Source organism: Artibeus jamaicensis, unplaced genomic scaffold (genome assembly GCF_021234435.1).
Source record: "Artibeus jamaicensis isolate MK-2021 breed Jamaican fruit bat unplaced genomic scaffold, CSHL_Jam_final contig_519, whole genome shotgun sequence".
NCBI lineage: Eukaryota > Metazoa > Chordata > Mammalia > Chiroptera > Phyllostomidae > Artibeus > Artibeus jamaicensis.
This window is the reverse complement of record NW_026521871.1, coordinates 13,308,232-13,325,091: the sequence shown is the minus strand read 5'-3', so window position 1 is coordinate 13,325,091 and position 16,860 is coordinate 13,308,232.

Below are 16,860 nucleotides of genomic sequence, written 5' to 3'. Positions count from 1 at the left end.
AATGCACACTTTTTCTGCCCAAATTTCTGAAGAAAAAATAAGGATAACATTGTACATAGGTAGTACTACTTCAGTATCTATATAAATGTTTTTAATTCTTTTTATTTATGCTTATGCATTAAAAGTGTAACTCTAGAAAGCAAATACACTATCTGTATGTAAAATAATATTCTGGAATACAATAATTGGCTTTGTTTCTAAATGTAAATAAATAAAATATTGAATTAAAAAATCAAAAGATTTTTTTTCCCTGAAAGTTTGGGCCAAAAACGTGGATGTGCATTATACTCTGCAAAATACGGTCTTTCACTAAACTGCAGTGGCTGAAGAGGAAAGAATGAAACACTGAAATCACTGATATTAGGAAGATGTGTTATCCAGAGATCCAGATATAACCTAGACAACAGTAAAAACACTACAGAAACCCTGGGACAATTGGGGTCTTTTTGGAAAGAACTTGGGACTGTGTCCCATCCCCTAGGTAGGGAAGAGCCAGGATTCCTACACATAAAGAAAGGTTGTTGTTCTCTGAGGGGAGAAGGGAAGATTCTGGCACAGTCTGGGCTACAATTTGCCTCCTTGACAAAGAGCAAAGCTTCTGGCTATAATTTGTTCTGAGGTCTGGAAAAAGCCTGTTTGAGTGAAACACAAATGGATGGCAACTTTCCAAGCTTCAAAGCAATGGAAGAAAAGCCCTGCGTGGCCCAGAGCACTCACTTCCCTGCAATCCCTGCTTCTTTATTTCACAGGCTAGAAAGGCTGATGTAGAGTTGGCTTTGAATTGTTAGATGGCAACAAGGACAAATCTGGTGCCATGTCCCATAAATGCTGGGAAATGAACACACCCACTGAGAAACGTTTTTTTGGTTCCTCTTAACCTACAAAAATAACCACAGAAACAGCCGTAGTAATCTACTGAATGTTGTCAGCCAAAAGAAATCTTTGCAGGATACCTTTCAAGTTTTGTACTTCCTATACCTTTCACAGATTTCGTTGTTAAGACTAAAGCTTTCTTCCAAGACTTGATTTCCTGAATTATTTCTGGAATGATAAAGGTCATTTTTTCATGTTTTAAGAGTGTCTTGAAATGGTTCAGCCTGTTTTACATTCCTAGCCTGGCTCTCAGCCCTAGTAGAGTTTGGCTCTCCTGGCTTCCAGTCCAAGGGTGCCTTAAAGCAGAGGTCCCCAACCTCAGAGCAGCTGACCGGTAGATACCCTTGGGGACCGAGCTATACAGCACGAGGTGAGCTTGCACTTGAATTGCCCCGAAACCATCTCCCCCATGCCACAGGTCATCCCCCCCTCCCCAGGTCTTCCACAAAACTGGTCCCTGGTGCAGAAAAGGTTGGGTTTTATAAGCTGACTCAGAAAGGCCAGCTTTCTGGTGGGGGGGGGTGGTATAAAGGGGAAAGCTTGCAGTCAGAAGTGAACCAGATTGCCTTAAAGAACACCAGACTTAATTTTCTTCCTATTCATTTACATCATTATTTCATTTATTTGCTTAGTTTTCACATAAGAAATATACATCCATTCCAGAAAACTTAAAAAAATACAAGTAAGTAATTTTAAAAAATAGCATCCAGAAGTAGCTACTGTTACAGTTGTTTTTATTATGGTAAAATATATATGACATAACTTTTATCATTTTGATGTGGAACTTTTGAGATTTTTCTCCTAAAATATTTTTAATGGTTTCATAATATAATATGATTTACAACCTACCCTTTTTATGTACTCCTATGAACATCTTCCAGGTCAATAATACAGAGCTATATAATCATTTGGAATGAAATTTATTCATAAATTTATGAATCTAAAGAATGCAAATGGCTTGTTTTTAGTTCTCACTAAAATTAAGATTTTGTGGGTTAAAAATTATAGTTAATATAGAAGAAATTAATGTTTTTAATAAAAGATGGTATAAGGTATGGAGATATGTTTTCCTTAAGATAAATAAAAATAATTTTGTCTTGGTAATTTCAGAACGGGAAGACAGGATGAGAAAACACTATTTTTTATAATTAAGCTGGCTAACATTGTTATTATTATGAGGATTTTAAAAAATTAATTAATCTTTACTATCAATGGTGTGTTTATATAAAGCTAAAACTTAAGTTCTTTCATCTACTAAAAGGACAGTTTTCCTATGTCATTGGTCTGTTCCTGATAAGATTTTATAAAGTTTGTTGCATAAAAAACAAAGGTCTGTATTTTTGTAATCAGGTCCTTAAGAAAACAGAATCTTCTCAATAATAAGAACTAAAATTGTTTACAATTGTAATCTACTTGTCTTTAAAATCTTTTATTATCATTTGATTAAGAAGATAATTAAATATTACTTCCTAATGATCTGTGATCTTTTTGATCAAGTATTTTTAAACTCTTAATATATTTAACAAACTTCCCAAAATAAGATTTTAAATAAAGTTTTAATGACCTAAGAATAACTTTGGAGTATTCCAGAGGGCCCTGAAACACCTCAAAGGATTTGTTCTTCCTCTTTATAAAAGAAAAATATTAACAAAGTTAGAATTATTTAGTATTTTAAATTACATGTTAAGCACTGTCAAATAAATATTATTAAACCTTTTATTATATTTATACATATTATTATTAATATAATTTTTGTAGAAGTTATGTAAAGTTCCTAAAATTCCGACAAGTCCTGGTATAATGCTAAAAAACTTAACATTTTTTTCTCTGTTTATGAAAGTTGTAAATCTTATTATGCCTTTAAACTGTAAGCATCCAGGAACTAACCAAAACATTGTTCATAGAAACTGAGTTGGGGAAAAAAGAGGCCTTTTTAAAACACAGAACTATGGGAGTATTTTGTAAATCTACTAGAAAATAATAAGGATAAAACAAAATGACTAGATATGAAAAATAAGATATATGTTTTCAATTTAAAAATATATAAAGCATAGAGGTACACTTTTATTAAAGGAAAACAAAATATATTTTTTGGATAAGGAAAGTTATAAAGGACATTAGTTTATTTGTTAGCTTGGTTAGGGGTTTTTTGGCTTTGGTTTTGGTTTAGGTTAAAAAAAAATTGTCCTAAAAATTGTTTCAAAATTAGGAAGAAAAAGATAGGAAAAAAGGCAGAAAAATGTACAAGTGTTACAAAAGCATTATGGATGTTGTAAATAGTTTATAGAAATTATAGAAGATTCATGGTAAAAGGGGTCTTGAGAATTTTATTCAGGGTTGGGCAAAAGTAGGTTTACAGTCGTCAGTATGCAAAGCACAGAATTTATTCTTGTGTTATTATTTATTAATTATTGTATTATTTTTATAGAAACAGCACACGGCGAGCCTGCATGTAATGTTCTTGAATCACCCCGAAACCATCCCCCCTCACCACACCCCTTCCCAAGTGAAACTACTTTTTCCCCCATCCTGAGTGTGGTCAAGCTAACTAGACTGGAATGGATAGCTAAGTCAACTGTATTATTTATATGTGTATATATGTAAACTCTCATCAGATTTTTAACCATGGCCATTTTAAGTCTGTTATCATTTATAGACAATTATTGTTTTATTCTGATGCTTGGGAAAAAATGTTTTTATAAACATGTTTTATCTCCAAAGAGATTCTTTAAAAATACCTGACAACTACTCTAAACTACAGGTTTCTGATCATTTTAAAACCATAACATTAAACTGGCAGATAAAGAGCTTCTCGGACAAAAATAACTAAAGGAGTTCATCATCACCAAACCATTACTATATGAAATGTTAAAGGGACTTAAGAAAAAGATCAAAACTACGAACAATAAAATGGCAAAAAATATAAATCTATCAACAATTGAATCTAAAAAACTAAGCAAACAAGAAGGACACAGAATCGTGGATACAGAGAGAAGTTTTTTAGTTTTTTGGGGTTTTTTGTACTATAATAAGCGCTTTATTGGGGGTTTAAAAAAGTCACCAAGTTGGATGACTAAAATTAATGAGATAATTAGGAAGAAAATATCAATTCACCATTAAAGTCCTAGAGGAGAACATTGGCAAGAAAATCTCAGATATTTCATGCAGCAACATTTTTACTGATATGTCCCCTAGAGCAAGGGACATAAAGGAAAGAATAAACAGATGGGATCTCATCAAAATTAAAAGCTTTTGCACGGCTAAAGAAAACAGTACTAAAATAAAAAGAGAACCAACTGTATGGGAAAACATATTTGCCAGTGATACCTCAGACAAGGGTTTAATCTCCAAAATATACAAGAGAGTATTTGGATGGTTTCCAAATGGGAAAGGCCTTGGGGGAATGGAAGAAGAGGTGAGGGGATTAAGAAGTACAAATAGGTAGTTACAGAGCAGCCATGGGGATATAAAGTACAGCATAGGAAACAGCATAGCCAAAAAACTTTTACACATAACTCATGGACACAAATGAAGGTGTGGGGATTGCCTGAGGGAGTGAGGTGTGCTCAGTGGAGGAGGGGCAAAGGGGATAAAATTGGAACAACTGTAATAGCATAATCAATAAAATACAATTTAAAAAAACATTTTTTCTCCTAAGTTACCTATGGCCTATATCAATTCAGTAAATTATACCTTTACAAACAAAATTAAAACGTATCTTTTCTCCCCTACCTCATCTCTCCAAAATTTCAGGTACTCTTAACTAAACCACGTATGGCTAAATTTATAGTTGTTGACTCTTGAATTCATGTTTTCCAATTTATTTATTTTTTTAGCGAGAAAAAGAGGGATAAAAACATGAATGTGTGGTTGCTCCTCACGTGCCCCCAGCTAGGGACCTGGCTTGCATGCAACCCAGGCATATGCCCCAAATGGGAATCAAACCATTGACCCTTTGGTTTACAAGCCCACGCTCAGACCACTGAACTACACCAGCTAGGGCCATGTTTTTCAATTTAAAGAAAGCTCTTACACCTAACTGAACTGCTTGACCAACAGAAGATTTAAAATTTTAAATTGCTAAGAAATAAAGCAGACAATATCTGTTATGGACAACTAACCCAAGACTCTGGACCAGGCCTGTATAATCCATACCTTCATTTTTCCTTCTTTCCTAACTTCAGTTTCTTCCCATCTCACAAATAATACAAGAGGCCAAGCACTCTCTGTAATAGTTACTGTTAACTTTTTTTCCCCTTAATTTCTGACTGGAAAGATAACATCAGACATCATTAAACCTATATTTTTAATCCTCACCAGAGGCTATGTTTATTAATTTCACATAGAGAGGAAGTGGGGAAGAGAGAGAGAGGAGAAAGAGAAATATCAATGTGAGAGTGAAACATGGATCGGTTGTCTCCCGTACGCTCCCAGATCAGGGAAGAAGAATGCAGCCTTTTGGTACACAGGACAACACTCCAACTAACTGAGCCACCCAGCCAGGGCTAAACCTATTTCATAGGTCAAAACATGCAACTGGTTACATACATTATCAAGGATGTTTAATGCCTGGACATATCAACCCCAGTAAACTTACCAGATTTAAAAGAATAGTTTTAACAAAACTGTCACTGTTTGCAGATGACATGATAGTGTACATGGAAAATCTTATAGACACTACCCAAAAACTAGTCAACCTAATAAATGAATTTGGCAAAACCTCAGGATACAAAGTCAATATCCAGAAATCAAAGGCATTTTTGTATACCAACAATGAAACAGCAGAAGCAGAAATCAAGAAAAAAAATCCCATTCAATACAGCACAAAGAAAAGTAAAATACCTAGGAATAAACCTAACCAAGGAGATAAAAGACCTGTATGCAGAAAACTACACAGCACTGAAGAAAGAAATCAAGGAAGACACAAACAAATGGAAACATATACCATGTTCATGGATTGGAAGAATTAACATCATCAAAATGTCCATACTACCCAAAGCAATTTACAGATTCAATGCAATACCTATTAAAGTACCAATGACATATTTCACAGACATAGAACAAACACTTCGAAAATTTATATGGAATCATAAACGAGCCCAAATAGCAGCTGCAATTTTGAGAAAGAAGAACAAAGTAGGAGGGATCACAATCCCTAATACCAAACTGTATTACAAGGCCACTGTAATCAAAACAGCCTGGTACTGGCATAAAAACAGGCATATAGACCAATGGAACAGAACAGAGAGCCCAGAAATAAACCCAAGTCTCTACAGTCAATTAATATTCAACAAAGGGGGCAGCAACATAAAATGGACTAAAAGCCTCTTCAACAAATGGTGTTGGGAGAACTGGACAGCTATGTGCAAAAAAATGAAACTTGAGCACCAACTTACACCATACACCAAAATAAATTCAAAAGATTTAAATATAAGCTGTGACACCATTAAAGTCCTAGAGGAGAATATTGGCAAGAAAATCTCAGATATTTCATGCAGCAACATTTTTTACTGTCATGTCCCCTAGAGCAAGGGACATAAAGGAAAAAATAAACAAATGGGATCTCATCAAAATTAAAAGCTTTTGCACGGCTAAAGAAAACAGCACTAAAATAAAAAGAGAACCAACTGTATGGGAAAACATATTTGTCAATGATACTTCAGACAAGGGTTTAATCTCCAAAATAGATAAAGAACTTACATGACTCCACTCTAAGAAGACAAGCAACCCAATTAAAAAGTGGGCAAAGGACTTGAACAGACATTTCTCCAAGGAGGACATACAGAAGTTCCAGAGACACATGAAAAGATGCTCAGTATCACTAGCTATCAGAGAGATGCAAATTAAAACCACAATGAGATACCACTTTACACTGGTCAGAATGGCCATCATAAATGAAGCAACAAACAAGTGTTGGAGAGGTTGTGGAGAAAAGGGGACTCTAATCCATTATTGGTGGGATTGCAGACTGGTACAACCACTGTGGAAAGCAGTACGGAATTTCCTCAGAAAACTAAAAATGGACCTGCCTTTTGACCCAGCAATTCCACTGCTAGGATTATATCCTAAGAACCCTAAAACACTAGCCCAAAAGAACCTATGCACCCCAATGTTCATAGCAGCACAATTTATAATAGCCAAGAGCTGGAAGCAACCTAGGTGCCCATCAGTAAATGAATGGATCCAAAATCTATGGTACAGTTACACGATGGAATTCTATGCAGCAGAAAGAAAGAAGGAGCTCCTACCCTTTGCAACAGCTTGGATGGAACTGGAAAGCATTATGCTGAGTGAAATAAGCCAGGCAGTGAAAGACAAATACCATATGATCTCACCTTTAACAGGAAGCTAAACAACAAAACAAACAAGCAAGCAAAATATAAACAAAGACACTGAAATAGAGAACAGGGGGACAGTGACCAGAGGGAAGGGAATTTCAGGGGAATAGGGGAAGGATTTACAGGAACTAGTATAAAGGACACATGGACCACAACTAAGGGGGGTGGAAATGAGAGGGAGGTGGGGAGCACTGAGGGGGGTGGGCTGGGATGGAGTAAAAGACAGAAAACTGTACTTGAACTAAAATAAAATAAAAATAAATAAAAGAATAGTTTTCCCTTGGGCAGTTATTACAATGACCATCACTGCAACAGCCAATCAGGAAAAATCTTTTAATTCCCTTGCACAAATTATATTATACAACAGAATTGCTCTTGACCACATCCTAGCAGAAATATGTGAGGTTGGATCTATTCTTAAGACCTCCTATTGTACTTGGATAAAACACCTCTAATAAAATAAAAATGGCCGGGTGACATGTTACTATATAGAAAAGCCTAAAGAGTCCATCAAAAAACTACTAGAACTGATAAATGAATTTATTAAAGTAGCAGGATACAAAATTACTATTCAGAAATCAACTGTATTTTTATACACCAATAACAAATTATAAAAAAGAGAAACTAAACCCTGGCTGGGTAACTTAGTTTGTTAGAGTGTCATCTGTATATGGCAAGGTTGTGGGTTCAATCCCCAGTCAAGGAACATACAGGAATCAACCAATGAATCCATAAATAAGTAGAAGAACAAGTCCATCTCTCTCTAAAAATCAATAAGTACAAAAAAGAGAGAGAGAAATTAAGAAACCAACCCTATTTGCAAGTGCATCAAATATGTAGGAATAAATTTAACCAAGGAGGTAAAGGATCTGTGCTAAGAAAATTATAAGATACTGAAGAAAATACAAATAAATTGAAGCATATACCATGTTCATGTACAGGAAGAATTAGCATCGTTAAAATGTCCATACTACCCAAAGCAATCTAAAGATTCAATGCAATCCCTATGAAAATACAAATGGCATTTTTCACAGAACTAGAACAAATAACCCTAAAATGTATATGGAACCACAAAAGACCCAGAAAAGCCTCAGCAACTTGAGAATGAAGAACAAAGTTGGAGAATTCATGCTACTTGATACCAAACTGTACAAGGCTCTAGTAATCAAAACGGCATAGTACTGGCATAAAAATAGCCACATAGATCAATGGAAGAGAATAGCCCACAAATAAACCCACATGTACATGATCAGTAAATCCATGACAAAGTTGACAAAGATATACAATGTGGTAAAGACAGTCTCTTCGATAAGTAGTATTGGAAAAATTGGACCAATGCATGCAAAAAAAAAATGGAACTAGACCACTTTCTTACACCATATACAAGAATAAACTCAAAATGAATTAAAGACTTAAATGTAAGACTCCAAACCATAAAACTCCTAGAAGAAAACATAGGAAATAAATTCTCTGATTGCACTCTTAGTAACATTTGTGGGGATATATCTCCACCAGCAAAGGAAACCATCAAAAGAAAAAAATAAATAAACGGGACTGCATCAAAGTAAAAAGGGTTTTGCACAGCAAAGGAAACCATCAACAAAAGGATAAGTGAGAAGTCTGCTGCAGGAGGAAGTCTTAGAAACATCTCTTTGCTTCTAAAAGAGATACAAGGAAGAGACGATCCCTCTGATGGACACCGTTGGATGTGATGCCTGAGACTTCTGTAGCCAGGTTTTACCGTTAGGAGAGCAGCCTAAAGGCAAGCCAGAGGTTGAGAATAGCAAAGCAGAAGGATGGAAAGGGTCTGTTGTGGGCTGAACTATGTCCTCCCAAAAGATATATCTACACCCTCACCTCTAGTACCCCAGAATGTGATCATATTTAGAAAAAGGGTGGCAGATGTAATTAGTTAGATAAGGTCATACCGGAGTGGGTGGGCCCAAAATCCAGTATGACTGGTATCCTCCTAAGAAGAGAAGCACAGAAAGAGGCTCACATGACAATGGAATCAGAGATCATGGTGTCTGGCCCTGCTTGATTTCGGACCACTAGCCTCCAGAACCGTGAGACAATAAAATCCTGTTGTTTTAGGCTGCCCAGTCTACGCGTGACTTTCTTGTAGCACCCTTAGGAAGCTAACACAGAACTCTCGAGACCTATGCACCCGCCTGTGGCCCTCTCACCTTGAGATTACTTATGTTAAATAACAAATTTTTCTTATTGTTTAAGCTAGTTGGGTAGGGTTGTTTTTGTTATTTCTCCAGATTTATTGTAATATCACTGATACATAACATTGTGTAAGTTTAAGGTATTGACAAAGAGAAAATTCTGTGGTTTCCTAAATTAAATTAACAGCTGGCCGGAGGGCGGGAGGAAGAAACAAGGGAGGTTAATCCGTTAACAGCTACAGGCCAAAAACCAGCAAGACTGCCAACATTCCTGAATGTATGTTGAAACTTCGAATTAACTTCCAGGTGGTTATTTTCATGATTATCTCAAGAAAAGCTGGCCACCAGATACCACAGCTTTCTCCTTATGGTTGAATTTTCTGGACTCTTGCCCAGTACCAATCCAAAAGAACAAACACTTCTTCCTTACCAACTATGCACCTGTCCCAGAACCAGCACCTCCTCACCTTACCCCACCCCCTTATTTATAGCCAATGTAAGTTCTTTTAAAACAATGTACATCTTTCTTCCAGACTCAGTCAGCTCCAGGACAACAGGCGTGTTTTTGTTCCCCATCTATCGCTGCCACAGGTGGTTTAGATTGCACGTCCCAGGACCTGGTTCCTTTTGGAGCTATCATACGGCTCAGTAAATACTTACTTTCAGAACAGCCTTTAGCTGCCTGTTTTGTTTTCTTTAACAGTGAACAATGTGATGATTTGATATACTTACATATTGTGAAATGATTACAGTAGGGTTAGGACTGGCCCATTCATTAAATTTTTATATTTCATCATACACAGCTGAAAGTGGAATCTGTCCTAAACCATATACCTTCTTTCCAAAAATGATGGCTCCTTACAAATTCCAATTCTTTGAGAGAAAAATTCAGTTAGTGTGCCCAGTGGGACTTCTCTGGAACTCGACTCAATTTGTTTGTGAGGAAAATTTTTTTCTTCTTACCTTCTAGGTTAGTTGGCTGATCTAACAATTAAATTGACATAAGACAGATTACCAAGATAAAAAGTTTAATTATGTACATCCATGGTGGGGCAAAAGGAGTTTTCCAGTTGTTTGTATAAAAAATACAATAATTAATAAAATGACAATCCAAGAATAAACTCTGCATTTCACATACTCCCCACTGTAAACCCACTCTTGGCCCACCCTGCAGGTACAGGAGCACCACAAAGACAGACTCCAAGGCAGTCAGGCCGCTGAGGCTTTTATCCCATCCTGAGCTAAGGAAAACGGGGCACTAGCCTGGAGTTTCAAAGGGGAGGAAGACAATTCACAAGAAGATGAGAAAAGCAAAACTTTGGTAAACAAATGTTTGCCACACCTGCAGGTACGTGTTTCTGACACACAAACTTATCTCTGGGACAGCTCTCTTCCTGGCATAGGCCCCCTGTCTAAGTTCTTTGAGGCAGTTAACGGAGAAAAAGCTTTCCCCAACTCTGCTAGCTCTTAATTGCCTCAAGACAAAGCAACCCACAAGACAAAGTGGCACATTTTGGGGTGGCTTATTCTCCCCCTCAACTTTTTACACATGCCTTCACAACAACTAGATTCAGGTATCTCTCTGGGGAGGCTCTGTGTGTATATGTGAGTGTGTGTGTAAGCTTAATTATCAAAGAAGAAAGACAGAATGTTGGAACACAATTGCAACCCATGGTAATTTTTGAACAGTATGTTTCAGTTGTCATACACAGTCACATATAACTGCTCCTTACCTGACAAATTGCTTGCTTTGCTAAATGAATACATCATTTCACTTACCACCAAGAGGAAATAAATGTTCTATCATGACCATGACTGCAGGTAACATTTTATATGAAATGAAAATTACAGATCCCTTTTGTGGAGTCAAAGGCAACCTCAGCAATGTTTTTTTAAAGCATTTTTGGGGAGGGGCAAGGAAACTGTGGCTGACTTCGTATAATTCATATAGCTTGTGCCACTCCTGAGTTACATGCTGTGCTTAGTTTTCCCAAGGAATCAACTGTGGGAGACTCAGTGTGGCCTTCAGCTACTGAGTGAGCCAAGCCTGGGGTTTCTAGCCCTCTTGTTTAAACAGCTCTTCCGGGCCCGGTGGCCAGGACATGCTTGTCATAGCAGGGGAGGTCAGACTTTGTCTTTACAGCCTCAGTACTGCCCGGGAGACACAATGCCACATCTGTCTCACCCAGGCACTCCTACCGTGTACCCACTAATGACTTCCTCAGACAGGTCCTGGATACTCCAGGACTAGGGCCTAGATGAAAGGAGGTCATCTTCTACTGGTAGTAGGACCAATTACATAATTTGCAGGCCCCAGTGCAAAATAAAAATATGAGGTGCTCCTCAAAAAAACTGTTAAGAATTGCAAGACACAAACAGCAGAATATTAAACCAAGTGTGGGACACTTCTGGCTTTGGTTCCCTGTGTAATGCACACTGGCCCAGTTCACAAACAGTACAGCCACAACTCAAGCCTTTCTATTTGCACTCTAAATACATTTTTTAATGCTCTTGACACCTGGGGTCTTGTGAGGTTAAGTAACTTTTCCAAGGTCACACAGCCAGTAAAACCTGGAGTCTGGATTCGCACTCTGCTTCTGGACTGGAACTCTCCAGCCCTGCTTCCAGGGCAAAGAGTAGGTAATTGTTCACATTTAACAGAGTCCATTGTAGCTAAACAATGCCTTCTTGTTGTGGAAGGAAGGGATGGGATCTTCCCAGATAAGTGTCCCTAGACTGCCCAGAGCCAGGAAGAGCTGCCTAGAGCCCCAGAATCTCTTGTCTCTAAAAGTATACAACTGTTTAAAAAGGCTTTTAACTACCCTTTCTGACTTAAAACAGCTTTATTCTATCCTGCTTCCAGCACTACCTGACCCTCTCCCTCCCACTGACCAACCCTTCCCAATACCACTCTAGAGCTAGAGCTTTGGGTCAGCCCTGGACCGCAGTGTCCCGCAGTGCAGAGCCCAAGGCAGGGGTGGCAGAGGGAGATCCTGAAAGCTCACTATAGAGCTTTTCTATCCCTTGGTGCAGACTCTTGTGAGGCATTAGGGGTTGGATGCTCAGGAACAGGGGGCTGAATCGCAATGTTGTCCAGGATGTCAAGGACAAGTGGAGGCAGGCCGTGAAGGCCAGGAATGCCGCCCTGAGAAGGCAGCTGCCTCCAGTTTAGAGTTGATGACTGACACCCTCTGACTTATCTCAGGTTTTGCATACATTTAAAAAAAGATCACTGCATCATTGCTGCCCTGGCCAGCATGGCTCAGTTGGTTGAGCATCATCCCATACACCAAAAAGATTGTGGGTTCGATCCCTGGTCAGGAGACATACCTAGGTTATGGGTTTGATCTTCAGTTGGGGAGTGTAGGGGAAGCAACTGATCGATGTTTCTCTCTCCCTCCTTCCCACCGTCCTGTCTCTCTAAAATCAGTAAACATATCCTCAGGTGATATTTTTACAGTGGATTTTAAGATGGCAGAACTTTTTACAGGTTCTCTATGGATGCACTATAAAAATTCACAATACTTTTCAGGGCCGAAGTAACTAAAATGAGTCACCTCATTGGAGAAAAGACTGAACACATTTGTATTCACTATTTTTATTTCTGGTTCTAAATCAATCCTACATTTCCTGCTGCTTTTGAATTCTTGTGATCATTTATCTCTTTCCAGACACAATTAAGGTGCAATTAAAGGGGCGGGGAGGACAGAAGCTACAGGAACTAGTGGAATAAAAATCTGCGCTGTCATAGGAACCTGAGACTGATGCAAAGAATTTTTCTTCGTGGAAGCTCCTTTCCACTTTATGCCCCTGCTTCATGGTATCAGTCATGCTCCTAAGGCGCTGGCTCCTCTATGGACTTTCATCCTGTTATCCTCCGAAGGCCATGTCTCTCCCCTTCCAGCATTTCTTGGCCCCCTGGTGGTTGAGTGCAGTTAGTTGACTAGCTCTGGCCAATGAGTTGTGCATGGAAGTGATGTGGGTCATTTCTGGGCATTTAACTGACCGTTGTATTAGTGCACAAGACTCTTCCGAGTTTGTGCAGACACAGCAAAATGTTCTTGATCTCTTCATTGTTGTTATACGCCTCATGGAAAAGTGTGCAAGCACGGACAGCGGGTGACCTGAAGCATGGTGGTGCCTCTGGCAATGCCATGAGAACGAACATTTTCTGGATGATCTGACATCAACAAGAGTCTCTTCTGAGATGCAGGTCTTCATTTCTGAAACTAAGTTTCAACAAAATAAAGTGAGCATGTGAACCAGGATGGGCTAGGTTATGGCACAATAACACAAACCCCCACATCTTATATTTAAAAATCAAATGTTTATTTTCTGCTTTCAGTACATGTCCACTATGGATTGGCAGGGGGCTCTTCCTAGCAGAGTCACTCGGGGTCCCAGGTTGGCAGAGAAGCCATATCTTGAATGTTGCCAGTTGCCAGGTCCAAAGGAAAAAATGCTCAGGGAAGTCTCACAGTCAGTTAAATGCCCAGAAATGACCCCCATCACTTCTACTCACAACTCAGTGGCCAGAACTAGTCAACTGACTGCACTCAACCACAAGGGGGCCAGGAAGTGCTAGAGACCTGGACTTCAGAGGGACAACAGGATGAAAGTCCATGGAGCGGGTTCTTTAAGAGCATGACTGCTGGCTCTGCTGTGGGAACGATGCAAACTGACATCTCAAACCTCCTCAGAATCTGACACCTTGAATGGCTCTACATCATCTGCGATCAGCTTCCGTTCGACAAGCAGGATTTATTTACAGCAAAGCTCCAGGTCCAAAAGCCCAAGGCTGTACCCCATTTACTACCTCGATGACCCCCTTGAGCTAAAAGGGTGGGTGGATTTCAGATTTACAGGGACCAAGGACTTTATCCATAATAAATCCCTGAGCTTCAGCACTGTTAGTGGAAATGGGTGCCACTCTTGCTACCTTTCCCTGGCCACTGACTATGCGACGTCACCCAGCAACAACCTCTTCCTTTGCTCTAAAAGGGAACATTTAAATTAATTCAATAAACCCTCTGCTGAAGGTCTTAAACCAAAGGGTATGTGTAATTCAGCTTGCTTGAATGGGGAAAGCTTATAATCTACTTAAGTGGTCTTAAGTCATAAAATAGCATCTCAAAGAGTAACATGAATGTAAAAATGCCACATGTGTAGCTTTAATAATATTAGAATTGTATTATTGCTTAGAAAAACTATAAACTTACTTGTAAAAATTCTATCAGTGAATATTTAAAATGCTTTATACTCAGAAAATCTCAGGGATATCTCTCCATATCCACTGAAGGGGATCAGAGTATGTCACCCAAAATAAGCCACTCTGGCAAAAGGGTTATTTTAAGCTGAAGGCATCTGGGAAGCAGCAGACGCACAAAGGGCTTCCTGCCCTTCTCCTTTCTACCTAAAAGCAGAACATGAATTTTCCATGAGAAAGTTTCCCATCCTGGTACCAGGAGACAGGGAGCCAATGCCAAGGTGAATCTGTGCAAACAAATCTTTTTGTGTGTGTGTGCAAACAAATCTTAATACAACAACTCTAATCTTCCTTCCGTTTTCCACATTTCATTTCCCACAGTTTACTGCCCCTAGATACTTCAACACCCTCTGTCTTGTCCTGTCTCCATAATTTATTGCCCCTTGCTAAAAAATGGTATATAAGCTTTCAAGCCTAATGGCTTCTTAGGAGTTCTAACTTCATTTCTGTGAGCCCTCCCCCCATATGCATGTAAAATAAACCTTTTTTAGACTTCCAGTCAAGATGGAGGCATAGGTAGACACACTTCACCTCCTTGCGCAACCATGTAAAGAATTACAACTACATCTCAAAACAAATAACACACAGAACCATCAGAATATTGAGCTGTATGGAAGTCTGACAACCAAGGATTTAAAGAAGCCACATTCATCCAGACGGGTTGGAGGGGAAGAGTCATGGAGAGGTGGTGGCAGAACAGCTGATCCCACATTCACATATGGGGGATGAAAATCAGGAGGATACCATATGAGTGAGCGATCCTAGCCCCAGGCCATACTGCACAGCCTGGCAAGATAAATATCCATAACTTCTCTCTGCAAAAACCAGTAGAGGTTAGGGCAGCAGAAGAAACTGTTGGATTGTCGGGAGACTCTGCTTAAAGGGCCCACACGGACTTAGAATGTAAGCAACCCACCCACTCTGGGATCCATCACCATGGCAAGAGCTGGAAGGGCACCACATACAGGAAGTGGGTGAAGCGACTAGAAACAAGTTCCGAGCAAACATCCAGAAGCCAGGCAGTGGCACTGTGCCCTCTCTGATCCCTCCTACCGCACAGAGCCACAAAGCAGTGAAGCACGTTGCCCCACCCTGGCAATTACAAGCTCCACCCCACATAATTTATAGGTGCCTTTTCTACAATGGTCCAAGCTACTAAGACAGGCAGTCAAAGTAGCTCTATCTAATACACAGAAGTAAACACTGGGAGGCAGTCAAATCGAGGAGAAAAAGAAATATGGCCCAAATGAAAGAAGAGAACAATACCCCAGAAAAAGAACTAAATGAAACAGAGATAGCCAACCTATCAGATGCAGAGTTCAAAACACTGGTGATGAGCATGCTCAAAGAACTCATTGAGTATGGCAACAACATAAAGGAAGAAATGAAGGTTACACTGAGTGAAATGAAGAAAAATCTACAGGGAACTACCAGTGGAGGGGAGGAAGCCAGGATTCAAATCAACAATTTGGAACAAAAGTAAGAAATAAGCATTCAACCAGAACAGCAAGAAGAAATGAGAACTCAAAAAACAAGGATAATATAAGGAGCTTCTGGGACATCTCCAAATGTACCAACACCAAATCATACGGATGCCAGAAGAAGAGGAAAAGCAAGAAATTGAAAACTTATTTGAAAAAACATTGAAAGAGAAGTTTCCTAATTTGGTGAAGGAAATAGACCTACAAGTCCAGAAAACACAGAGTTCCAAACAAGTTGGACCCAAAGAGGACCACACCAAGACATATCATAATTAAAATGCCAAAGTTTAAAGATAAAGAGAGAATCAGCAAGAGAAAAGCAAATAGTTACCTAGAAAGGAGTTCCCATAAGACTGTCAGCTGATTTCTCAAAAGAAACTTTGCAGGCAAGAAGAACCTGGCAAGAAGTATTCAAAGTGATGAAAAGCAAGGACTTACATCCAAGATTATTCTATCCAGCAAATCTATCACTTAGAATGGAAGGGCAGATAAAGTGCTTCACAACAAGGTAAAGTTAAAGGAGTTCATCATCACAAAGTCATTATGACATGAAATGTTAAAGTGACTTATTTAAGAAAAAGAAGATCAAAACTATCAACATTAAAATGACAACAAATGCACAACTATCAACAATTGAATAAAAAAACTAAGCAAACAACCAAAACAGAAACAAAATAATAGACATTGAGTTCATTTGGAGGGTTATCAGCTAGGAAGAGGAAGGGGAAAAA